This window comes from Equus asinus, chromosome 12, assembly GCF_041296235.1.
Source record: "Equus asinus isolate D_3611 breed Donkey chromosome 12, EquAss-T2T_v2, whole genome shotgun sequence".
NCBI classification, from domain to species: Eukaryota; Metazoa; Chordata; class Mammalia; order Perissodactyla; family Equidae; genus Equus; species Equus asinus.
In genome coordinates, this window is record NC_091801.1 from 43,191,295 (window position 1) to 43,217,287 (window position 25,993).

The 25,993-nt window shown below is 40.0% G+C and overlaps 1 long non-coding RNA gene and 1 pseudogene across 3 annotated transcripts; one reads left to right on the top strand and one right to left on the bottom strand.

Annotated features, from left to right (window-relative positions):
- Positions 1-25,993, bottom strand: part of LOC139039911 (large ribosomal subunit protein uL15m-like) — a 65,612-nt pseudogene that overhangs the window by 32,471 nt on the left and 7,148 nt on the right.
- On the top strand, positions 1,219-25,622 carry LOC139039913 (uncharacterized). 3 transcript variants are annotated; one of them, XR_011493268.1, is made up of 3 exons: positions 1,219-9,605; positions 10,441-10,472; positions 20,852-25,622. It is a non-coding gene; the product is annotated as an uncharacterized lncRNA (long non-coding RNA). The 3 variants fall into 3 exon arrangements; XR_011493269.1 differs by having other exon boundaries at positions 21,782-25,622; XR_011493267.1 differs by lacking the exon at positions 20,852-25,622 and adding an exon at positions 10,644-15,183.

Genomic DNA, 25,993 nt, shown 5'->3' on the forward strand with positions numbered 1-25,993 from the left:
GGACATGGGAACCACTTATCAAGCCATGCTGTGGCAGGCGTCCCACATGTAAAGTAGAGGAAGATGGGCACATATGTTAGCTAAGGGCCAATCTTCCTCAGCAAAAAGAGGAAGATTGGTGGCAGATGCTAGCTCAGAGCTAATCTTCCTCAAACAAAACTACTCTCTTAAAAAACTTCAAGTATACAATACAGTATTATTAACTATAATCACTATGCTGTACAATAGGACCCAAAGGTTATTTGTCTTATAACTACAAGTTTGTACCCTTTGACAAGCATTTCCCTATTCCCCCCCACCTTCTTCCAAACATCCCAGGAGGGAGTATACCAGTTCTACGCAAAATCTTCCAGACTTTTAAAGGGGAAGGAATACCGTCCAACTCACTTTATGAAGCCAACATTATCCTGATACCAAAACCAGATAAAGACATTACAAGAAAAAAGAACTATAAACCAATATCCCTCATGAAAATAGATGGAAAAATTCTTCACAATTTTTGAACAAACAACTTATCATGAATTGAGTGAAAAAACAAAATATATCATGACCAAGTGGGGTTTAACCCAGGAATGCAAAGTTGACTTAATGTTAAAGTCAATTAATATAGTTTATCATATTAACAAACTAAAGAAAAAATAATCATTTTAATATATATATAAAAACATTCGATGCACAAAGATTCATTCAGTACAATAACTCTCAGCCAGCAAGGAATAAAAGGGAATTCTTTCCACCTGATAAAGAGTATCTACAAAAACCCTACAGTTGACCTTATATTTCAGGATGCACGACTGAATGCTTTTACCCTAAGATCTGGAATGAAGCAACAATGTTTACCTACCACTTCTATTGGAGGTCCTAAACAGTACCGTAAGGCAAAAGAAAAAAATCAAACATGCAGATTGGAAAAGAAGTAAAACTGTGTTTATTTTCAAGTGCATAATTGTCTAAGAAAACCCTGAGGAATCTACAAATAAAAGCTACTAGAACTTTTAAGTGAGTATAGCAAGATTGCAGATACGAGGTCAATATGCAAAAATTAGTTACATTTCTATGTCTAGCAATAAATGGTCAAACTGAAATTTAAAGTACCATTTTCAATAACGTAAACATGGATTTTCTAGGAATAAATTTGATAAAAGATATTCAGGACTATACACTGAGAAGTGTAAAACATTGCTGACAGAAATCCAAGATTACCTTAATACATGGACAGAGATACTGGTTCATGGATCGGAAGACTCAGTTGTCATTTTTCCTCAAATTGACCTGTAGATTTGAGAGAATCTCAATGAAAATCTCAATAGGTTCTTTTGAAGAAATAAATTAGTCAACCCTAAAATGAATATGGAACTACAAAGGATATAGAATAGCCAAAACAACTTGGAAATAGAAGAGCAAAGTAGAAGGACTAAAACTACTTGATTCCAAGCTTATCATAAAGAGACAGTAATCCAGACAACGTGGTATTGGAATAGTCACAGGCCAGTGGAACACCATAGAGAGTTCAGAAGTAGACTCACAAATTTATGGACAATAGATTTTTAAAATAACAGTTTTATTAAGATATAATTCACATACAATACAATTCACGCATTTTAAATGTACGATTAAATGGTTTTTCGTATATTCAGAGAGTTGCGCAACCATCATTACTATTTAATTTTAGAAAATTTAGGTCACCCACAAAAGAAACCCTGTATCAATTAGCAGTCACTCCCCATTTCCTCCTGAATCCTCCTTCCCTGGCCCTAGGCAGCCACCAATCTACTTTCTGTTTCAATGGACTCGCCTATTCTAGACATTTCACATAAATGGTATCATACAATATGTTGTCTTTTGTGACTGGATTCTTCACTTAGTTGAATGCTTTCAATGTTGTAGCATGTATCATTTCTTTTCCTTGCTTAGTAATATTTCATTGTACGGATATACCACCTTTTGGTTATTTATTCATGAGTTGATGGACATTTGCTTCCCCTTTGGGGCTTTTACAAATCATTCTGCTATGAGCATTTGTTTACAAGTTTTTGCGAGGACATACGTTTTCAGTTATCTTGGTTATATACTTGGGAGTGAAACTGCTGGGTAACTTTATGTTTAACCTTTTGAAGAACTGCCAGACTTTGGAAAATATCCCAAGCAGCTGCACTATTTTACATTCCCAACAGCATGAATGTTCCAATTTCTCTACACCCTAGCCAACACTTACCTGTCTTTTGTGATTATGGCCATCCAAGCAGATGTGAAGTGGTATCTCATTTGGTTTTAATTTGCACTTCCCTATTAGTTAATTATGTTGAGTATGTTTTCATGTGTTTATTGGCCATTTGTATATCTTCTTTGGAGAAATGTCTATTCAAATCTGAGAAACCATTGCCTAATCCAAGGTCACAAAGATTTAAATCTACGTAGTCTTGTAAGAGTTTATAGGTTTAGCTCTTACGTTTAGCTCTTTGATCCATTTGAGTAAATTTTTGTATATGGTATGAGATAGCTGTACAACTTCATTCTTTTTATGTGGCTATCCTGTGGACAAATGATTTTTGACAAAGAAGCCAAGAGAATTCAAAGAGGAAATGATCATCTTTTCAATAAATGGTGATAGGAAATGGGAGAGCCATACGCAAAAAAAGGTCTTAATCGTTGTTTCACACCATATGGAAATATTAGTTCAAAATGGATCATAATAAGTGTCTAAATATAAGAGCCAAAATTATAAATTTTCTAGAAGAAAATATAGGAGAAAATCTTAGTGATGCTGGGTTAAGCAAAAATTTCTTAAATAAAGCATAAACTAAAATAAAAGGCATAAACTATAAAAGAAAAGTCAATAAATTTGACTTCATGAAAATTAAAAATTTTTGTTCCTTAAAAGACACATAAGAAAATAGACGATCCAGCCACAGATTGAGTGAAAGTGTTTTCAAAACATCTATCTGACAAAGTAACTCTATCTAGAATAGACATAAACTTCTTACAACTCAATAATAATAAGACAATCCAGTTTATCACATGGGCAAAAGATTTGATCAGATGTTTAAACTAACTATTTTGGAAAACATTTTGGCAGGTTCTTAAACAGTCAAGACTTCACCTCCCAGTTGATTCAGTAGTCCCACTCCTAGAGAAATGTGAACATACATGCACATGAAAACTTGTACAAGATTGTTTATAGCAGCTTTATCTGTAATAGCCCCAAACCGGAAACAACTCAAAAGCCCATCAGCGGGGGAACAGATAAACAAATTGTGTTATATCTATATAATGGGTGCTACTTAGCAATAAAAGAAATGACAACTGATACAACAACATGGATGAATCTCTAAACAGTGATGCTGAGAGAAAGAAGTGTTAGAAAATGCAAACAAATCTATTGTGACAAAATAATCAGAGGTTTCCTGGGGATGGGGCACAGAGGGAAGAGACAGGGATAGACTACAAAGGAGCAAGAGAAGTTTTGTGTGTGATGGATATGTTCCTTATTTTGATTGTGGTTATAGTTTGAGTAGTATATAATAAAACAAAACTTATCAAATTGTACACTTTAGGTATGTGCAGTTCATTGTACATCACATATCTTAATAAAACATCGGAAAGAAACAATATATGGTACTTTAACGTGTTTTCACATATAAATGAATTTATCTGTTTTCTTGTTGATGAGCGTCTAGGTTGTTCTCAGTTTTCAATTCAGAAAGAGCGCTGCAGTTAATATTCTTATATGTCTCTCTGTGTACGTACATGTGAGGGTTTCCAAAGTAGGCCCCCAGAGTAGAGTTGCTGGGTCATAGCTATGCACATCTGCCACTTTACTGGATCTTCCCAAATTGTTCTTCAGGGTCATTCCCTTTTATACCACACACCATTAGCAGTGTACACAATTTAACCTTGTTCCACTCTTTCCAATATCATGGATCTAAAGTAATAAATTGTTTTAATTTGTACTCCTTTAATTATTAGAAAAGTTGGGCACTTCCTTGTAAATGCTAGTCATTTGAATTTCTGGATACTGACTAAAATTTGGTGGGAGGAATAATGGAGGAACCATCTGAATTTTCTCCCAAATGTAGCCAATTACTTTAATATCATTTGCTGAAAAATTATCATTTTCCACTGATTTGAAATGCCACCTCTAATATGTACTTATTTCTCCCGTGTGCTTTTTTTTTTTTCCCTGGAGTTTTAATTCTGTTCTAGAAATAAATCTGAGTAACTAAGGGCATTCAGTAAATGACCTGATCTGCTTATCCTTTCCTACATTGGTAATTTACTCTTGTAATTTTTGTAATTCTAGATGATGTTGATGAGGAGGGAAAAAATTTTTTCCTTTACTTTCTCAGGTTCAATAACTGGGGTCTTGCAAATTGAACTGACAAAAGACAGATTAACAGGAGAAAAAGGTTTATTTCATATGCATATGGTGGAGGGGCCTCAGAAATGACATGAAAATCCTAAAGAGGCAGTCAGACTGTTACCATTTTAACAAAGGGTAATAAATTTGTGAAGAAACGACAAGACAAAGGAAAAGAGGTTTGAGCTTCTAAGGGTGGTAAATTGTGAGGAGGTAAATATAGGGGGAAACTAAGGAAAGATAAAGGTTATTTATTAAAATTTGTTTGTGCAGGCTCATGTTGGTGCCGATTTTCTGTCTTCTTCATAGCCATAAAACTCCCTTAGGAGAAGAGATTTATGGCAGCCCTCAGTTTTTAGAAGTTTCTGCTCTTAGTCAGAGAAAGAATCTCCAAGAAGGCTTCTTTCTGTATCTGTTGATTCTCAATGGCCTTACCTCAAAATAATCCATATGGCATATTTTGGGTGGTGCATTCTAATCCCCTTCAATAAACTGCCAATTACTCTATTTCTTTTTTAACATTCCTGGATACTCCTACATGTTTATGAATTTTAGAATTAGTTTTTAAGATTAAAAGAATTTCCAGAACGAAAAGAAACAACTGGGTTCAAGCAGAACAAGAATTAATAACGTGGAACTGAATAAGCTGAGAAGGATAGTTATAATTTTTACGACTTCTGGTTTGAAACATTTCTGGTTCTTTAGTGTTTTGTTTTTCCAGATTTAAGGAAACTTTTTCTCTTAAGCTACCTATGATTTACAATTGGTAAAGTATACCTTTGTAAACAAAGAGGAAACATTTACTTTTTCTCCCTGTATGATCCCTCCAGAATTTAGAAACTCAAGTGTTCTTTTCATGGCAATACAGTAAGTTACTTGCATAATTTCAAGAAGAATCTGTTCTCCTTCTAACAGGGTACAATTGAAAACACTGGCTATGTTACCAAGGCTTTGACTGGAATGTCATATTTGAGAGAGGTATGCATAGATTCAGACATGACCAGACAGCTGTAAGGAACTGCTTGAAACTTGGCTTGGCTTCCTGGCCTCAGAGGCTTTGAAAGAGTCAAATCTGAGATTCCTTATAAAAAGTTCCAGCAAAGCAGTCTTAAAAGAGCTTATGTGGTCAATCACCATTCTTGCTACACTCATGTAAATAATCAGGCCAAGTTTAATACAAACAAATTAGTTTTACTCTGATTATCTTTGGTAAAAATTGGGGTAATTGTAGAGAGAAAAATTATGTTTGCACCTTTGTAGATATTTAGATTCTAACCCTGTTAATCGTCTTTGAGGTTTTGTTATATACCTGTAAACTGAACTGGATCCTAAATTCTTCTAATTTTCTCAAATATCTGGCTACCACTCTCCAACCTAATGATTTCCCATTTCCTCCCATCCTTCTGATCTGGAATCACTGAGACCAAAGACTGTCCTTGAATCTCCTTGGGAAGGACTATACTAGGTCTTCCTCCCGACCCAGATGGCAGCCAAACCTCCAGGACTTAAACCTTGGCTACACATCTCACAGTGGAAGAAAGCTCCTCCTGACCTCTGGTCCTTTACAAACACTGAAGACCTCTGAATCAAACTGATGAGCAGGAGAAGCAGCTGACATTGACGTAGACTGCTTCCACCCAAGACACCAGATCAAGATTTCCCATTGTAACTGAACATGAAACACTGTCTTCCTCTCTTTCTTTCCTTTACTCTGGCATTGGCCTGGCAAGATAATGCCACCATCATATCTCCCAAGCCATTACTAAGGGAGAGCAACCTTTCAGACAGCTGGATTCATCATCAAAAACTCCAATCTGTTCATGATGCTGGAACCCATGAACAATGCCACCTGAGCAGTAATGGTTTATGCCCCAACAGGATTTAATTTCATCGGTGGTGGTGATCATTCTCCTTGGACCTATAAATGCTTAGATGCCTAACACATAACTGGGCAATGCCCCTTAGGTTATCTAACTGTGCCACTCAACTGTTCTCAAATAGGCTAAGACACTTCATTGGTCAACTCCCCTAATCATCCAATTCGAAAAGACCTGCCAGGAGGCCTTCATGATTCAGGATGTGCTTCTTTTGGCAGGTCCCTACTTCCTTTGTTAGGAGTGAGTACAAATGAGGCTGTGATCAGAAATCCCTCCTAACTCTTGAAAGTATTGCAGAATTCGCTGCTAAAGCAATAGCTGCCCAATGAAAATCTCTAGACTCTCAGCTCAAAGTAGTTCTTGATAATATGACAGCCCTTGATCATTTGTTAGCTGAGCAAGGATGTGTCTGTGCTGTGGCCACCACCCGCTGCACCTGGATTAACACTTCTGGGGAAGCTGAAATTTAGTTACATAAAATCACTGAGTACGCACTTGGCTTAAAAAGGTGACTCCTTCAACAGAGTATTTCTTTCACTTATTGGATTTTGATTGGTTTGGGTCTTGGGGACCATGGCTCTGAAGTGCACTCCAGACATGGGAATTATCCTACCAGTAACAGTCATAGTAATCTCCCTGATGCACTGTATTCTCTCAAAAGCTTTAAATGCGTGTTTGCAGCTGCTAACCATCAAGCAAATGAATGTGAAGTCGTGACCTGTGAATACCACAGGATTCAGCAGAAAACCTCATCATGACCTGTGACTATAACACGGAGAAACAGTAAAAGCTGCGAGACCAACAGAGCGGTAGCTGAGAGTGGCACTAATGCCTTAAATTTTGATCACATCTTTCAAGTTATGCTAAGAGTCTCATGCAAAGGGGGAGAACTGTTAAAAAAGAAAAAACAGGAACAAAATGGTGTCACTTGTGCTAAGTCCCACATCAATAAATCAAGACTTAATTGCACTTTCAGTCTCTCACAGGAATGTGACCTTTAACTAGTCAATCTGGAATTACCTGGTCGGCATGAGTGAGTAATCTGCCTCATAGATCCCCACACTACTCTTCCCCGAAGGAAGGTGATCTTGCCCGAATCTGCTCTTTGCTAGAAACTTCCTTTATTCTGTCCCTTCTGCCCATAACAGCCTTCCACTTTGCATAGCTCCTTGGACCTCCCTTCTATTTGCTAGCTGGGATGCTGCTCAATTCATGAATTGTTGAATAGAGCCAATTCGATCTTCAAATTTACTCAGTTGGCTTTTGCTTTAAACACCTTAGCATAATCATCCTCTGAAAATAATGCTAATTTTGTCTTTTCTCTATTACTATATTTCTTTCTTTCTCTTATCTGGGGGACAAAGAGATTAATTAGAACACTAAGGTTCCTTAGAGGATGTAAGACTTCGGTGAATCTTGCAGGAATAGCAGCATTTGGACTGGCTAAGAGGGGAGGATGACAGAAATATAGCCACGCATTGCTCAATGATGGGGATACATTCTGAGAAATGTGTTAGGCAGTTTCATCATTGAGCGTACTTACACAATTCATCATAGAGTGTACTCACACAAACCTAGATGGTATAGACTACTACACACCTAGGCTATATGGTACTAATCTTACGGGACCACCCTCCTATATGCCCTCCGTCCTTGACCCAAACGCTGTTATGCTGTGCATGTCTCTAGATAAAATTGAGCTGTCCTGCTCCCAACTAACGGAAGTCAGTTGATAGAACCGCTTGGTGGCGCCTGGAACTCTACATATTACATCACAGAAAAACTCAGACTAGTAGTGTCTTGGAACATGTTTTGTTCATAGTAAGTGTGAAAATAAAGGAAAACCTCTTTTAAAATGGAGTCATGAAACCCTGAAGGGGGACCTCTCACGTACATACCACTCACTGCTGCCTGCTTAACTGGCAGGAAGATGGACGATAAGAATTATTTTAACGAGGCCTATTTGTATAAAATTCTCTCAGTCCCAACTTCTTATCCGTGATGATAAGAATGTAACTTTTCTGCTGGTGCAACGGAGGACATCTTCACCTAGGAATTTCATCTCCTGCTTTTAAGAAAAGGAAGGAAGATCCGTCCCTGCCGCAGCGACAACGCATTGTCACAACCTTACACTCTTGTTCTTCTCCCATGAACTTTTATTCTAAATAACCCTCCTTAATTTCCTCCTAACACCTAATAAAAACTAACTTTCCCCTTGTCTCTTCCAACTTGCCTATGGTTCACCATAGTTTGCACGTCCAGAATTGCAATTCCTCGGCTATTCCCAAATAAACTCATTTTTTGAGCTTGCCCCCCAGACAGCTTCATTTAGGTTGACATAAGAGCTAAAGATAGTTTTAGTCTCTATTAACATCACAACCAAATACTTAAATCACAACCAAGTACTTAAAAGCCTGACATAATTGTAGACTCATAAGTGAAATGTCACATTATCATTTTCAATAAATCAGCATCAATTTAACATTTTTGAGAGCCCCCCAAATTCTCAGCACTCAAATCCAAGACAAGAAAGATAAAAAACAGTACGACTGCATTCTGGTTATCATATGAATTAAAGTGGAGTGTGTGTGCGTGTGTGTGTGTGTGTGTGTGTGTGTGTTTTAAAGCCTTTTGTTCACCAGCTTCTTTCCCTATCTTACACTGTACTCCCTAAGGACTGTGTATATCATTTAACTTTCTCCATTGAACGATAAAGTTCAGAAGGTCTGGCCATTTTGGTTCTACGGGGTTTCTATCTCTTGCGCTTTCCCAGATCATACCATGTATTTAATATGCATTGACCCACCTGTGCAGAAAAGGGACCGTCTAGTCTCATGCTTAAATCAGTACTATGTCACTATCCATCGATCAATAAGTTGTGCATTCTCGGTGACAACTGAATGTTTTCTCTTTCAGCTGAAGTTTAAAGGAGGAGGGGAGTCGACTCCAAAACTGCACACTGGTGTAGCCCCAAACGGAAATACAGCGAAAGCTCGACCGACCTCTCCCAGCGCAAACGAGTCCACCCCGGCTTCAGGAAACAAAGGAGTATGTGGGGTTGCGGATGACTGGCTTTGGGGCTCATTCTTTTCACTATCGCGCCCCAGGAGCGGAAGGCAAGCCCAGGCTCCAGGGACCACGCAGTCCCGCTGGGGCTGAGAGCGTCTCCCCCAGGGTGTCCCGGACGCCCGGCAGGAAAGAGCGCCGCCGGGCCGCCGACACCTGTGCGCGCGCCCGGTGGGGCGGGCCGGGAGCCCTCTCTCCCTTCCGCCTGCGACGCGCGTTGTCGGTCGAGCCGGTGTATGTGCGGTAATAACATGTCTGCCCCGCTTCCCGCCATCATCCCCGCCGCCCGGAAGGCCACTGCTGCGGTGAGTGGCGGCAGCCGGGGCTCGGAGGGGACCCTCGGCCCGCTGCTCACCACTGCCCTTCGCGCAGGGTTGGCGTCGCTGACCGCCTGGCGGCCGGTGGGTGGGTTCCCTCCGCCGGGTCCGGGGTGGGCTGGCTGGGGTGGGGTGGTCGGTGTCGGGAGGGCGCCGGGGCTGCGGCCGGGCCGGAGGATCAGCGCGCCCGCCCCCGTCAGCCCCGAGCCCTCTGCATTGCGGAGCGAGTGCGGCCCGGGTCCCCCGGGACCCCGCCGCCGGCCCCAGCTTGTAGGGACCGGCGTTAGCGGCCAGGCACCCTAACTCGAGGTGGCTCCGCTGCTCGTTTCTCTCTTGTTTGTGGGTGAGGGAAGTCTGAAGTCCTCAAGAAAATGACTTTATTTTCTTACCTTGCACTCGTGTCCTGAATTAAAGAAGTTTGAAGATTGGCAACTTATGACATCACAGGGTGCTGTTCTTTAGAAAACCGTGTACGAGGAGCTCAAATGTCTTTTTAACCCCGGAAGCTCCTTTTTGTGATGGAAAAAGTCTACAGTTTACATGAGACTTGCATGGTTTGACTTGAAACAAACTATTTTTCCTAGAATGTTATTTGCACTTAAGAATGTCTAACTGGGACCTCTTTAAGTGCTAAAGACGCACATTAATTATCTTCGGAACTACAGTGAGAGAAAGTATTTTTCCCACTGAAGAGAGCTCTATGGAGTCTGATTTGCTGAAGGTAGTGTTCTGAAATTCTGGCATCCAGAATTGACCAACGCTAGTGTGTATCGATTCTGTGTGGGTTTATTTGGGCATTGTTTATTAATTTTTTCTCTTGTAGGTGATTTTCCTTCATGGATTGGGAGATACAGGGTAGGTACCATTATTTTTAATAACAGTAATGAAATGGGGTCATGCAACTCTACTTACAGGATCAAAGGTTTAATGTTAATGAACTCTAGGATTGTATGAAAAAAGATTGCTAGTGATATTTCTTACAGTCCAGTAATATGATAGAATCTTTTCTTTTTTAAAAACCTCCAGAATTTCCTCTCATCATCGTGAATTCGTCATTTTTCAACTCCTGTTTCTGGAACGTATTAAAATTGCAAACTCCTCCTTGAGTTGCTGTGGGCATTGGATACCAGAGATGGGTGGAATGTTTGTAGAGAGTGTGCAACTGAGAGCTTTCCGGAGGAGTTAAAATTTCAGGGCAAGTTGAGGAGAACAACTGGTTGATTTTGATAAGAGCAATAATCGCAATGTGAGGTACACGGCATTCTGAATGAAAGCTTAATTATGCCCTTAAGAGAAAAAATCAGTTCAAGGGTAGGGGAGGCAACTCAAAGATTTACTTGGCAGTTTATCAAACAGATTTTGTTGTGCTAACTTGAGATGTACAATTTATCTTTCAGTCAGGCTTTTCCTATATTGTGAAGTGTTTGTTTTTAATTTAAATTGTGATTATCTGTTTGAAACTTAGGTAAAACTGTAACAAAATTGCAGAATTAGAGGAAAACTGAAGAGAAACAAATTTTGAGTAGGTGGTCAAATAAACTATTAAATAAACTATTAAATCTTCTTTATAAGGGTGTGTTGGGCTAGATTAATTCTTCAAAGTGATTCCTGATATTCTTTTATGCCCTTTAAGTAGAGGTACATGACAACACGGAAAAGATTGTAGGACTCTTTCTGGCAATGAGGTAGTCCTATGAAAATGACAGACTTATATTTTACTATTTATTTTCCTGAACAGATTTAGAGAAGCTCTCTTTTATAATCAAACCCTTCTTGATACTGAGAGCCGGGGAGGAACTTGCTACCCTGTCACTTGCCCAATAAAGAGAGCTTCTAGGCCTGAAGAATCAGTCCAAGAAAAAAAACTTCAGTGTAGAAAGGTTCTCTGTGGGCCCCCATTTTGACATATTCTGTAGACTGAAGTTAAGAGTGAAAATGAACAATGTGAGATTAAAAATACCAAGAGCATCCAGGACATCTTGACTGAGAATTAAGTTTACATAAAAGATTAGCTGGCCAGCCCCATGGCCGATTGGTTAAGTTCATGTGCTCCGCTCCGGTGACTCAGGGTTCACCGGTTCCGATCCTGGGCGCAGACCTGCACGCTGCTCATCAAGCCATTCTGTGGCAGCATCCCACGTGGAAGAACTAGAATGACTTACAACAATTCAGGCGTGAGGAGGGGAGAAGTCCTAAGGCTCTGACATTCATACCGTGTCCCTGGTTCCATTCTAAGCTAGGAAATGCTAACTTTTATGAGGTTCATGTAGAAGAGTGAGCTTCGGGATTTTTCTCTCAAAATTCTATGACGAGACTAACCAAAGGTGGGAATTCTAATGAGGGAACTTGGCTGAACTTTAGGCTTTGAACACTGAATCTAGGATATCGCTGAGAGTGTAAGTACATGAAGTGGATTAAGTGACGGAGTGATGGCCATAGTGAAGATTTACTGGGCTCCGAAATAGGAGAGAAATCACTGAACATGAGGCTCAACTTCTGTCCTATCTACGGAAAGCCCATTAAGGGAAGATCAATTTTAGAAAATGTTAAAGAACAACCAGGTTTAAATTTAGTACCAATACTGAATACTCATTGATTTTAAAGAAAAATATATATGCATATGCTATAATGCTAGTACCCCATTTTAAATAGAAAAATTACCATACATGACTCACCTTCTCTTCACTGAAAGAGAAATTACTAATCTTAAAAATGAAATTGTCTAATTGCTATTATATTTACATTTCTCTACATTTTATCGGTGCCAAAACATTTAAAATATATCCTTCTAGAAAATAAATATACTACAGAAGATAAAACTAGTTGAAAACACAACCATGTAATGTTTTAAGGCACTGCATTCCATTAGACAGAACCCAAAGTGAACTGAGTACAAAGACACAATGTGAAGTTTATACGTGAGACTCTTCCCTTCTCTCCGATTTTGGACTCCAGTGTTAATCTACATGAAGTCAGCTCCCTAGCTACACAAAACATAACTTCTCAGGATTTATTTGAATTGTTATAAGCAGGTAATTAAGTAAACTAAAAGAAGTCTAACTGAAAATTCAATGTGCAAGTAAGCCGAGATACACTTGATAAGGATTCCATATGCTAATGGCCTTGGTGCCACGCCAGCTCTTTCCTCTGAAGTTCTCAGATTTCATCAATCTTTGTGGACTGGCAGCTCAGCAGCTCCCTCACCTTCACTGAGCCACAAACACGTCTGGGCCATCTGTGTCCTGAAGACAGGGGAGGACATATCAGCATTTCCCCTTCCCCAGGAATTCAGTTGACATTCTTTAGTAAAATACACAAAAGAACAGATTGCGCTTCATCTATAGGGCAATTTCACATTTCGCAAAGCTGTATGGTGCACAAATCTCATCCATACACATCTGAGGTCGTCAATTCATCATCTCATTATATCAAGAAAGAACAAACATTCAACAAATATATATTGAGTGCCTAGCATATGAAAGGAAGTACACTGATATGGACCCATTCTTTGCCCTCACTAGGCTCATATTCTATTAGGAGCCATGTGACATATACGCAAAGGAATTCACACAAGGCCAAACAGGATCACGTGTGTGATACACACCAAGATCTATAGCAGTATAATGAGCAAGAGATCCTACTCCCAAGTAGAATAGCTGGCTAAAATAGTAGAAATGTTATTTCAGCTAAACCTTGAAGAAACTAAAACCGTTTTTGTCTTTTGTTGAGGAAGCAGACAGGAAGAGTTAAACATCTCAAGTAGAAGGAAGGGATTAAGCAAAGCCAAAAACACACACAGTGAGTGTGCAAGGCTGTGAGCAGTCCAGACAGCGACAGCACTGGCTGTCTACTGCACAGCAACTTAAAACAAAGGCAAATGACCAGCCCGGACCAGATCACAGAAGGCTCTGACTTCAAAGCTGGGATTTATCCAGTAGCGTCAGTGGGGAGTCACCAAAACACAGCACCGCTTTAGGAAGGTTAATTTTTCAGTACACAGGACATAGTATAGGTCGAGAAAGCCTCGAGACAGAAAAAGTACATTCTAATAGTTTAACTGATAAAGCCCAGAACTAGAATGATGTCAGTAAGCGGGAGTGCAAGGTGATGTAAAAAGTATCTTAAAGTGATCTAGAAAAGTATCTTATAGTGATCTACAGGAGATGAAACAGAAATGAGGAAATTTATGCAAATATAAATTAAAAAGAAAAATCTTCATCAGAAAGCTTATTCGAACAAGTACCTTGTAACCAACGGAGACAGGGGATGGGGTCTTTCTTAAAGAAGAATTCAAAAATCACCCAATTGGGACAGTTTAAGGGCTCATTTTTCTGGAGACAGATTTCGTTTACTCATTCAACAAACACTTATTGCAAGCCTACTGTGTACCAGAAAGCATCGTTAATTCCCTCAAGAACAAAGCAAACAACAGAACAAGCAGGGGATTCACTGTTGGCCCTTAAGAAAGGCATCATCTCTGTCCTCTCTGAAAGAACTGGGACTTGTTCCACTGGAGAAAGAAAATGAGCCTCGAATTTCTTCCCATAGTCAGGTTTCAAGACTCACAAGACATAGCAGGTGTTCAGACTACAATAATGAGATACGTTATTCCCAAATCTTAAAGCACATGCTGCCTATGCAAATTCAACAACATCCAACTCCACAAAGATTTTCAAATATGCAATTCCACTTAGACTATCAACTCTTATCCAGATTCTCAACTAGCTGTTCCTTGACTAAAAAGTTACATGTAACTTGATCTTCAGTGTTACCCATAAAAAATTATTAGCCCAGCAAGAAACTCCCAAAAGAAAGTCCCCGCTCTGACTGAAACAGTCTCTGCTACGGTTTAAAAAGAAGGAAAAAAAAACACACTTGCAAGAAAGAAATCGAAACACTCCAATACTCTTTAAGAACAAGAACAAAACAAATCACTAGCAGCCCTCTGATGACACCTGGTGGCCGCTTCTCACAGGAAGTTTCTTTCAGCATTTTAAAGAAATTATTCCAGGAAACGTTAACTTCTCAACCACTTCACATGCTATCTTGACTATGGGCAGCACACGTGAAGTCTCTCCCCTCATTTCCCTCCTTTTTGTTCCAGTTTTCACTTATTTTGTTCCAGTCTTCACTTCTCTTTTCATCTCTTCTCTCTTTTCTAACCAGTAGACATTAAGGCAGCTTGAGCTTGCTTTCTGTCTCTTTCTCACACCCTCTCTCACTCACACACACACCCTCACACACACACGCACACTCACAGACATCCTCTCTCACTGGTACAAGGCCACCCACACAGGAAACCACCTTCTCCCTGCCTCCATCCCACGCCATCTCACCCTTCACCCCTCCTAGACTTACCCAAATTAGTGGTGCAAGCAGTGTGCAGTTAGCACGTGTTGGCACCAGGCCCATGGTAAAGTCACAACAGGGGATAGTGTGCAGCATGGCTGGCGTGCACACACGTGCATTTATAAAAGCTCCCAATGCTCTTTTGCCCTTTCCCTTTGAGGAGCTCAACAAAGGACGAACTCCAGAAGTTGTGGAGATCCTACAGCACAGGCTCCTCCTGGAAGGGCAAGGTAGGACAGGCAAGACTTCCTACAGGCCTACTGCGAGCTGAGCAAGACAGGAATAAACGGAAATTAGCGGACTGCTCAGATCTCTTTCTTAATCTACCATTTTCAATTGGACTTTTTATTGAAAATATATGTCTTATACGATTACCTGATTTAATAAAGTACCACCAAGTCCATACATAGTCTGTTCATGAGAAAACTGTAGTATTCGTTGTCGTTACAAAACACCATGTGCATAACCTAAGGGTAACCAAAGGGAGCTGTGCTTTATGTAATCCTCCTCTCACCACACTCTCCCATCAGAAACATCACTTTGTAACAGAGACCACAAAATAAAGTATCTGATCCTACAAAGAAAAAAATCACTCTTCTATGAAAATGCTAACGGTCACAAGTTGAATAACTTCTCCCGTGACAAAAGAGTAAAATTTAACACCCTAAAAACCACTTATTGGTAACATCAGAAGCAATTTTACCACAAATGGATGTGTAACATAGTTGTTTATTCACAATGGGATCAGCTCCTGAACACTCGGGTCCAGCCAAACCCACCTCCTCAAGGTGCCAGGGACAGGCTGCATTGCATTCCTAAGGGTAAGTCTGTTAACTCTACCTTCCCCCACCAGGAAAATGCCTGTGGCGATTCAGAATGAGTCCACAAATTCTCTGACACTCCCTTCAAAAGGTGGAGCCTAATTCCCTCCCCTTGGTGTGGGCTGGCCTTGGTGACCAAGTGCTTGCAAGGGACAGAAAACAGTGGCAGTGAGGGTTTTCGGCTCTGGAGACACAGTCACAGAGGTGCCGGTATCCTGCTTGCCCCCTCTCTTGATCACTCCGCCCAGGGAAGTGGGGGACCTGTCGCAAGAACACTTCTGCAGCCTGTGCACATGGAGGCCCAGGGGGCAAGGAACCGAAGCCTCCTACCAAGAGCCAAACAGGAACTGGGGCCTCCTGCCAAGAGCCATGGGAGCGAGCTGCCTGCAGAGCAGCTCCTCCAGCCCCAGGCAAGCCTTCAGATGATTGCAGCCCCTACAAAATCCTGACTGCAGCCACAACCAACTGGGTAATGAGCCTACTCCACACCCTGACCCACAGAAACCGGGGGATAATAAATGCTTATTTGCTTTAAGCCACTAAGTTCTGACATAATTTGTTACACATCGGTAGATAACTAATATAATGCCCTCTCTCTCCTTTGCACCTTGGCAAGAGTAGACAGGGCTCAAGTTCACCCCTCGTTTGTATATATTTTACATAGATTTCCTTTCCTATACCCTCCAACCTTTAACAAGAATGTCCTATACTATCACAATAGTATTAAGGTACACGGGAGGAGGTCCATGAAGTATACTGGTTGAAGAGAAGAATTCCCATCAAACTTCTGAAAGATTTCAAAACTTAATAAACTGACATTTACATTTATGCCTCTCCCACTACCAAAACCAGACTTGACACGGCTTACAATGAAAAACTGGGATACTAAAATCAAGAATTATTAAAGAGCTAACTAACAAAGACATGAGGTAGAGAGTTTCAAATTTAGATTTGTATGGAATAAAAGAAATGTCTTCATGTTTCCTGAAAAACCTCATTTTGGATGAAGGCATTCATTCTTATTGGCCCCTAGAATCATTTATAGCAAACAACTTGCCTCAAAGATAACAGTAGCCATGAGTTCCTGTCCAGCTAAGCTCAGAAATGTTAGCAACCTCTATTTCTACTCTTCCCCAAACCTGAGGGGGCAGCCCATGCAGTAAACACCTATACAGCCACATGCCACTGGGGCTGAATGAGTCACACTCCTTTTGGCCACACAGAATACAAAACTTCCTCACCCTCACCTAGCAGGAGGCATTCAAACTTCGGAGATGTAGGGGCCTCTGGTCACAGGACTCACATCTGATAAGTTCCACCTCCAAAGCATCTCACATGCCATGTCTAGCCTACTTCTAAAAATAACCTTCCCCAGCCAGAGTCCAAGGACAAACCGAAGACAAGCTAGAACTATGTGCTCTTAAGCCCAAATGGTCAGAGTAAATAAAACTATCGACGGAGAGAAAAAAATTCGCACTCAAGTCAGAAGAGAATACTGTTCCTATTCCAGGGGATACACATGTTCTGTTTCAAATACCTAATTTGATTTTGCCTGCAAGTTAACAATTAGAATATTTGTTTAGTGCTCAAGTTAGAGCTAAAACAATCATTAAAAAGCCATACTAATAGGGATCAAGCCATGGTGACTGTAACAGAATAAACAAACCTCACCTCTTTCATTATCAAAGACTCTCCCCTTCCCAACACTACTCGTGAGGATGTAGTTAACAGCAACATAACGTGACAAGTCATGGGACAAAAATAAACTGTAACATTAGCCCAGTTTTCTTACTAGGCCGTTTCTTTTATTAAAATGGTCCTACACTTCAAGTACTATTTTCCAAATACATTAAATTGATCCAGTAATAAAGTCAATTTTATGGCGATCTTAACCACCTCTGACAAAGCTATCTTGTGTAGTAGGAAAGATTTTACACAAAAAGTTAAAATTCAATATATCTCCTTTCAAAATGTATTTTTTTTTTCCTTTTTCTCCCCAAAGCCCCCTGGTACATAGTTGTATATTCTTCGTTGTGGGTCCTTCTAGTTGTGGCATGTGGGACGCTGCCTCAGCGTGGTTTGATGAGCAGTGCCATGTCCGCGCCCAGGATTCGAACCAACGAAACACTGGGCCGCCTGCAGCGGAGCGCGCGAACTTAACCACTCGGCCACGGGGCCAGCCCCCTTTCAAAATGTATTTTTAAAATTAATGCTTTGTTAATATTTCCATCTAATTGTTTTCATTTTTTTTAAAAGGAAGAAAATTCTTATTGGAACAGGAAAACAGCATAAAGAAAGGAAAATTCTATGAGTAAAACAGAAAATGAAAAATTTCAATGCTATTAAAAGCAGACACACAGGATCATTCCTGTGCCGTATGCCATTTGAAAAGGTTGTTTTATTATCAATGTAACTAATCACAATGAAACCATCTCTTACAACTAAAGACATTATAACGAATTTTCTTCACAGCTACAGAGAGACGAGATTTGTTGTTTCACATCAAATAGAACAGGCTACATAAATTCTTCTTCCTATTTATTGTAAAATATAATTTCACCTATAAAATCAGTCCTGAAATATTAAAACAAACAACAGACTTTATATCCTTTTCTTAATTTAGTTTAAACGGTCTATTCGCTAAAAAAGGGGGGAGGTTTGCAATCACACACATCTCTAGATTCTTTCACCATCTCAGCAGGTTCTCCCTATAAACGTTATGCCATTCATTCGAGAATGCTATCATTTTTCTGTAACTTTCCTGATCCCCTTTTCCTTAGTTTTCACCTAGCAAAACTGCATTTCCATTTTCAAGTTTTCCCTCTAAATTCTCCTTCTGAATTCCATTTTGCTGCTTTTCACTAAAGCTCTGTCAGTGTCTCTCACATCTCACTGTCAATTAATTGTTATAAGTGAGAAAAGGGCAAAAAATCTCCAAAGTTTAAATGATTGTTCTTTGACTATTTTAACATACTCCTGTTTTAACTGATCTAACACAAATTACAAAATTAACTCATCTGAAGTTCTATCACTTTTCCTTTATTTATCTTGCCTGCTTTTACTATCCTGCCTGCTGGTATAGGGTGTTAATGATTCAAATCCTAAAAAATGGGTAAAGGAAGTCAGGAGCAAAAACAGGACTATATATGAAGTTAGACTCTTCAAAAGGAAAACCAAAAAGACTAAGTTTCAATGTGCTCAATGTCTATAGTGTATAAGACTCATCTACAAACTTCTGGAACACCTGAAATAAGCAACTTGCTTTTCAACTTTAAAGACACATGTTTAGAACAAATTTAAAGTATTAATTTATACACCAAGGGACAAACTTATCAAAATGACGGAAGAAGTTAACATTTAAATTATATATAAATCCAATGGTTTAGGCAAATTCTAGAACTTTAAAACCTTTTGAGAGGGGAGAGAAGAAGCATGTGGGTACTTCCTCAGCTACCAAGGATCGCCAGGGCACCCCTCCAACAAAGTACTCTTTCCTGCTGACACTGATAGGAAATGTCCCCAGGACAACATCTTACATACTCTCAAGTGAACAAAAAGATATGGGCAAATAAAAGGAGAAGAGGAGGAAAATGCGAAAAACTTCCCTACTGGAATTCTTTCCTCAATACCTGAAATTTAAGTCAGTAATCTAACAACGCTTCCCCGGGGCCGTTCAAGCCTCATTATCTTCTTCACCCTCGGATCACGGGATTATCAAATTCTTTCTCTACCACAAGTATCAGTATTTTCCAAGATTTTTTTACCCTAATTTCACGTTCATTAGCACTTCCTTAGGCCCATTCCTCACTAACTTTAGAAGCACATCCTGCTTAACACTGTTCAAAAATTATTTAAATACACTGTTTTCGTTGTCCCTCAGTCACAAACAAATGTAGATATTAATCAAACAGAATACTAATCTGTGATAGGAAAAAGCTGTAACCAAAGCCCTGTTAGACACAGTACGTCCGCTAGTTTCCTGTGACTGCATCTATTTCTATTAGAATTTTATGGATTAAGCACTGAAGATCCTAAAAAATAATATTCATTATGTGAACAGTATTTCCCAAGTATGACAGAAATATCACTAGTGGCGTTTAAAATAAAGTTATCTACCACATGTTGGGATTTTTAAATAAGTATGTATTATTCAAATAGATATTAGGAAAAAGTAACACACCAACCTATGACTCCACATGTATTACTTCTTATGACAATGCTAAGTTTTCAAAAAAAAAAAGTGAGAAAGGGGCCGGCCCTGTGGTGTAGTGGTTAAGTTCGGCACACTCCACTTCAGTGGCCCAGGTTCGTGGGTTCAGGTCCCAGGTGCAGACCTACACCACTCATCGGCCATGCTGTGGCAGCATCCCACATGCAAAATAGAGGAAGACTGGCACAGATGTTAGCTCAGGGAGAATCTTCCTCAAGCAAAAAAAGGAAGCTTGGCAACAGACGTTACCAAACAAACAGAACAACAAACAAAAAACAAGAGTGAGATAAAATGCTGTGGTATAAAACACAGCAGAAACAATGAAGGAGTAGGGAAATGACTTAAGTTTGGAAAATGCCACATCATACATACCTTATACATTTGCTAACTTTTCAATTATGTAAATTCTAGGAAATCAATAAAAACTAATAATTCTTAGCCCTAAGATCATTATTAAACAAGAGTGCTCTGAAGATCAGTCTCTCCTCCACCGCTGGCAACCTTCACAGTTGGCATCACAAATCCTCATTCACCAGTTTTCACATGAGTAGTAGCCTCCTTCAGATTACACCTCTAAGAAAGTACTGCAGCCTAATAAAATGTCCCAACTCTGTCACATCACACGTCTACATTCTGAGGAACAGATAACAGAATTATACACGTGGAGAAGGAAAACTGCAGAATACTAATTTTCTACTCAGAACCTGCCTTTCCTTTGAGATTTGGATACAGTGGCTAGAATCCATCTAACAAGAAGATAATGCCCTAATACCATACTGGTATAAAAAGTGCACTGACAACTGGCCAAAGCACAACAGAAGTCTCTCTCTCGCTCTGGTAAACTTCCCCGGCAGGTGTTCCTGGTCAGCAGGCGGTCTGTTCCAGGCCGACTCAGGGATCCTGGCTCCTTCCATCTTGCAGCTCTGCCCTGGAGCTTCCTCGTTCCCTGCATTCAGCTGACTGAAGAAAGCAAGCCTGGAAGCAGCAGACTCTTGGTAAAATATCATCGAGACGTGCTCTGAGACAATTCTTCTCCAGGTCCCAACCAGCTCTGCTTCCATCTGCTGACCTTTGACTTTCAGCATCTGGTCAGACATAACTAACAGTAGTCTTGCAATCTTGACTCAAAAGCAGTGCTGGGACCCAGGGCAGACCGCCCCCAAAGTATGCTACAATGGCACACTGATTATTTTGACTTAGTTATTTGAGAAGCAGCTGATGCAAAAATTGCACTTTGACCCTTTCCATTTCCCCCTGAAAGCAGCAAACGAATCTCCCATGTGAAAAACAGCTTCCTCACGAGGCTGACCCAATGGCATAAGGGTTAAGTTGGCGTGCTCTGCTTCGGCGGCCCAGGGTTTGCAGGTCCGGATCCCGGGGCGGACCTAGCACCGCTCATCAAGCCACACTGCAGCGTCATCCCACATAAAACAGAGGAAGGTTGGCACAGATGATAGCTCAGGAACAATCTTCCTCAAGCAAAAAGGGTGGGGCTGGGAGGGGGTGGAATTCAGGGCGGAGAGGCCTGTATAAACACACCTTGTTACTTTTTTACTAATTTACCACCACAAGTCCAAACTCTGCTTAGATTGCTTACTAATGAAGCACCCAAACCTAAGTATCTTTGTCCTGTCAAATCCTCACAAATTTAGTGTTTCTGTGTGTAAAAAGTATAAAAGCTGCCTGCTTTGGTCACTTCTGAGCGTTAATTTTATGATCTCCCACGTGTACGCATTACATTCGAGTTTTCTCTTTAATCTGTCTTGTGTTAATTTTACTATTAGGCCAGCCACAAGAACTCAAGAGGAATAAGGGGGAAATTTCCCCCTCCCGGACAGGGGCATCTACCACTTCCACTCATACCTGCTTCACCGCAAGGGAATCTGAAAAGTGAAACCTGGAGCTGTAGAACTGTATCTTATGGAAGGACAGAACTGATTTAGATGGACAGCTAGCCATCTCTGCCACATACCAATGCCCAAAAATTATCATATCGCTTGTCACTCTACCATTAATGAAGGCTTTTCGAGACCTTCGACAACCTTTTCTGAGAAATGCAACTGTCCCTGGAAGAGCATGCCTGGACTTACTACCTCCACATCTGTAACACAAGGGAACCACAGCCAATACCAATCATTTATCAATTTAGCTAATCAGCCAAACATGAATCCCTTGGTCCGACCCATGGAGAGATCCTGATTAAGAGAGTCTGGGGTAAGGACAAGGATCTGTAGTTTCAGAGAGCTCCCTGAGTGATTCTGATGAGCCAGATTTGGGACCCCCTGGAGTAAAGTCCCTTCTAACTTCAAAAAAAAATAATATAAACCTAACATATATTTACTAGACAGAGACCTGAAGTGTGGAGAAGAGGGTGAAAAAAGGAGAAGAAAGGTGAATCAGGAAGGAGAGTAAACAAACTGCACTCAATAGGGATGTCACAAAGGGATTCCAAAACAATCTCTCATGCAAAATGACTCTGAGGAATGTCACTTTTAGCAAACACTGCCTCCACCTCCCACCCTGAAATCCTAGGGTGTTAAACACCACCCATATGGAAAACCAGATTACAGACCCTGAAGATTCTTAATGAAAACCATTTGGTCTCATTTTTTGAAAGACTATAATTCCTACTACCTCTCCTCGAATGATCTAAATTGTCTAAGCTATTTTTAAAAGTAGATTACCACCTTAGTTTAAATTCTAATGGTTTTATAGTTATATGAACTTCTATAACTGTGATTTCTCATTCTAGAATAATTGATCCAATAATACGCATCAAATTCTGGTCCGGAATCCACGATCAGCAGAAATCACAAGTGAATTACACACTTTGAAAGAAGTGGTTTGTTGCTTGCTCTAGGTTTAAAACACAAAGTTTCCACTATCCTTAGTAACTGACAAGCATGCTGGGCTTTGGCTACATTTGATGATTACACTGCTATTATTCCAAACGCATCAAACAATAAACATCTTTTTCCTATTAGGCTTCCTATTACCTTACTTGTTTTTATTTAAAACTTTTTGTGTTTTTGTTTAAAGGGGGGTAAAAGCATATAAGAGAAAATAAAAGAGAAATAGGAACATGCAACACATTGAAAAGCACTGGCAATTAAGACTGAGATTATCCAGCTTCAGCAAAATGCATCTGAAACCAGAAGAGCTGAAGTACTTAAAATTTGTTTCAAGAAGCCTATGTTCGGATCTCCAACAAGCACTACATGTGTCTCAAATGCAGACATCCCTGCTATGGAAGGACTCTCCTGGCTGTCAGCTCAGTAAGGGGCTGACTCTGCGGCAAAGTATGACATTACACAATTACAAATGCTTGACAGTTCATGTGGTTTAGACAATTTGAGCACTCTGAATTGAATACCAAACAAAAACAGCAGTGCTATTTGGGTTCATATAATTTGACTTACGGCTTCTGGAACATCTTTTAATGTTTTCTGTATTTGTTAATTTTAAGGAGTGACTGTCATACTACGGTGGCTTAAAATAAAGTTTACAATATAACCAATGTTTATCTAAGAAATAGTCCTCATAATATGAGATAATTATGATACAAAAAAATTATCAAAGGCTAGAAAACAATAGGAAAAGGGAGAGTCCCCCAAAGTGCCCTTTTTAGCAACCAATTGCCTAGGCAAAGAAGTAAGATTTCCCAAATCCTATGGTGTGATCTTACCAATTTCTAATGAACTGGAAGATGCAATCCTTAAAACTAAAAACAAAATGCAATTACTTTTCTGCTTTAGGGACTCAGCATCTGCTAGAATGACCATCATATACGCTGGTTTAGAAACAAACCTACTAAGATAAAGAAAGCAACTTCAAAAATGCGGGTATATACAGCCTTCCCTCTCCACAGTCTTCCACACTCCCATTCCTATTTTGACTTTTCCTTTTTGTCTCGAAACTCCAACGCTCTCAGGCATAACACTCTTGTCTGGCTGTCCTCTCCCTCTGACCAGGTCTGACACAGTGTTTAGGAGTCAGACAGCCTCTACCGTTTTCACCTCTGTATCCACACACCTTTCCTCCCCTAGGAAACAGGAGGAGTCGTGGTACCAACCCCCATATGCTCACTGTGAGGCTCAATCCTCAGTTAACTGAGGATAAACTCAGTACGTAATGTCCTTAGACCAGTGTTTGGCACCTGGCAAGTGCTCAGCAAGTATTAACCACCATCATCATCAAAAACAATCTTCTGTTTGATATCCCTACTGCTGAAAGGACTTTCAGACCATAATGCTGCAAGAACATATCTTCTCCACCATCACCCCCACCAGATCTTTTTCATACAAACTGAATAGTCCCTGTGTAGACAGACTTCGCAAAAAGACAAGACATAAGTGTATGTTTTTTAAAAATTTGGCAAGTACAAAAAATAATTTGAATATGTGCGAGGCACTAAGCATAACATAACAAAACCCTGAGTACAGATCACAGTTTAAGAAAATTAAATTCAGGGGGCCAGCCCCATGACCAAGCAGTTAAAATTCTGCACACTCAGCTTCAGGAGCCTGGGTTCACAGGTTCGCATCCCAGATACAAACCTACTCCACTCATCAGCCATGCTGTGGAGGCATCCCACACACAAAACAGAGGGAGACAGGCAACAGATGTTAGCTCGAGACGAGTCTTCCCCACCAAAAAAAAAAAAAAAAATTAAATTCCTAATCTTTCAGTTCCGTTTCGGGATCCCTATCACCTTCTCTCTTCTAATAGAGCTACCCACTAATTTGAATGTGTTTGTAATTAATCTGTTTCATTACTTTGCCATATCTGTATTCCTAACAGTATGGACTTTTGCTTTACATGTTTCAAAACTTTAAAAAAGGAAAAACACTATGTGCATTCTTCTGGAAGTAGCTTTTTTTCCTCAATATGATATTCCTGACAATAATCCTCAGTGGTGCATGTGGCTAAAATCCATTCAGTTGCACTCCTATAGGAATACAATTTATCCATTCTCCTCTGATGGACACTGCTTCCAGTTTTTGCCTTTTACAAACAGTGCAACTGTGAGCATTCTTGTCATGTCCTCAGGCACTCACATACATGCGTTTCTCTGGGGCAGCAGTTTGCCAATTTTAGCATGCATTAAACCACCTGAACGGCTTGTTAAGACTGAAAGCTGGCTCATCCCCAAAGCTTCTGATTCAATAGGTCTAGGGTGGAGCCCCCAATTTTGCATTTATAGTAAGTTCCTGTGAGATGCTGAAAACACAATTTAGAAGCACTGCTCCAGGATAAAGACCCAGGAGTAGAATCACTGGGTCAAAGTGTACATCCATCTTTAACTTTACTAGGTAATCCCAAAGTTATGGTACCAATTTGCAATCCCACCAGTTGTGTGTAAGCATTCCAGTTATTTCCGACCTTCCTAAACAGCCGACATTGTCAGATTTTTACACTGTTGCCAACCCAATGTTATGAAACTATACACCACGTTGGTCCTAAACTGCCTTTCCCTCATTACTAATGAAGTCGAGAATCTCTGCATGCAGGTTTCCTCTTCTGTGAGATGCCTACTTGGGTCATAGGCCCATTTTTCTATTGTTCTTACTGATTTGTCACTGTTTACCTTTCTAGATACAATCCTTTCTCAATAATATGTCCTGAAAATATCTATTCTCACTTGTGACTTGTCTGTTCACTTTCTTGATGGTTTCTTTTCATAACCACAAGCTGTCAAATTAATGCTGTCAAAGCGGTCAATCTTTGCCTTTATGGTCTACTCCTTCTGTGATCTGTTTAAGCAGCTCTTCCTTGTATTAGAGTCACACAATTACTGTCCTACATTGTCTTCCAAAAATTTCATAGTTTTGCCTTCTGTATTTAAGCCTTTAATTCACCTGTAGTTGATTTTTCTGAATGATATGAATTAGAAATGTATCCCACTCTCAAGAAGTTTCCTATTGGCTAAGGCCCACAGATATGACCAACTATAACTTCAGAGAGGATAATGATTCCTGTTAACCCCTACCTTATTG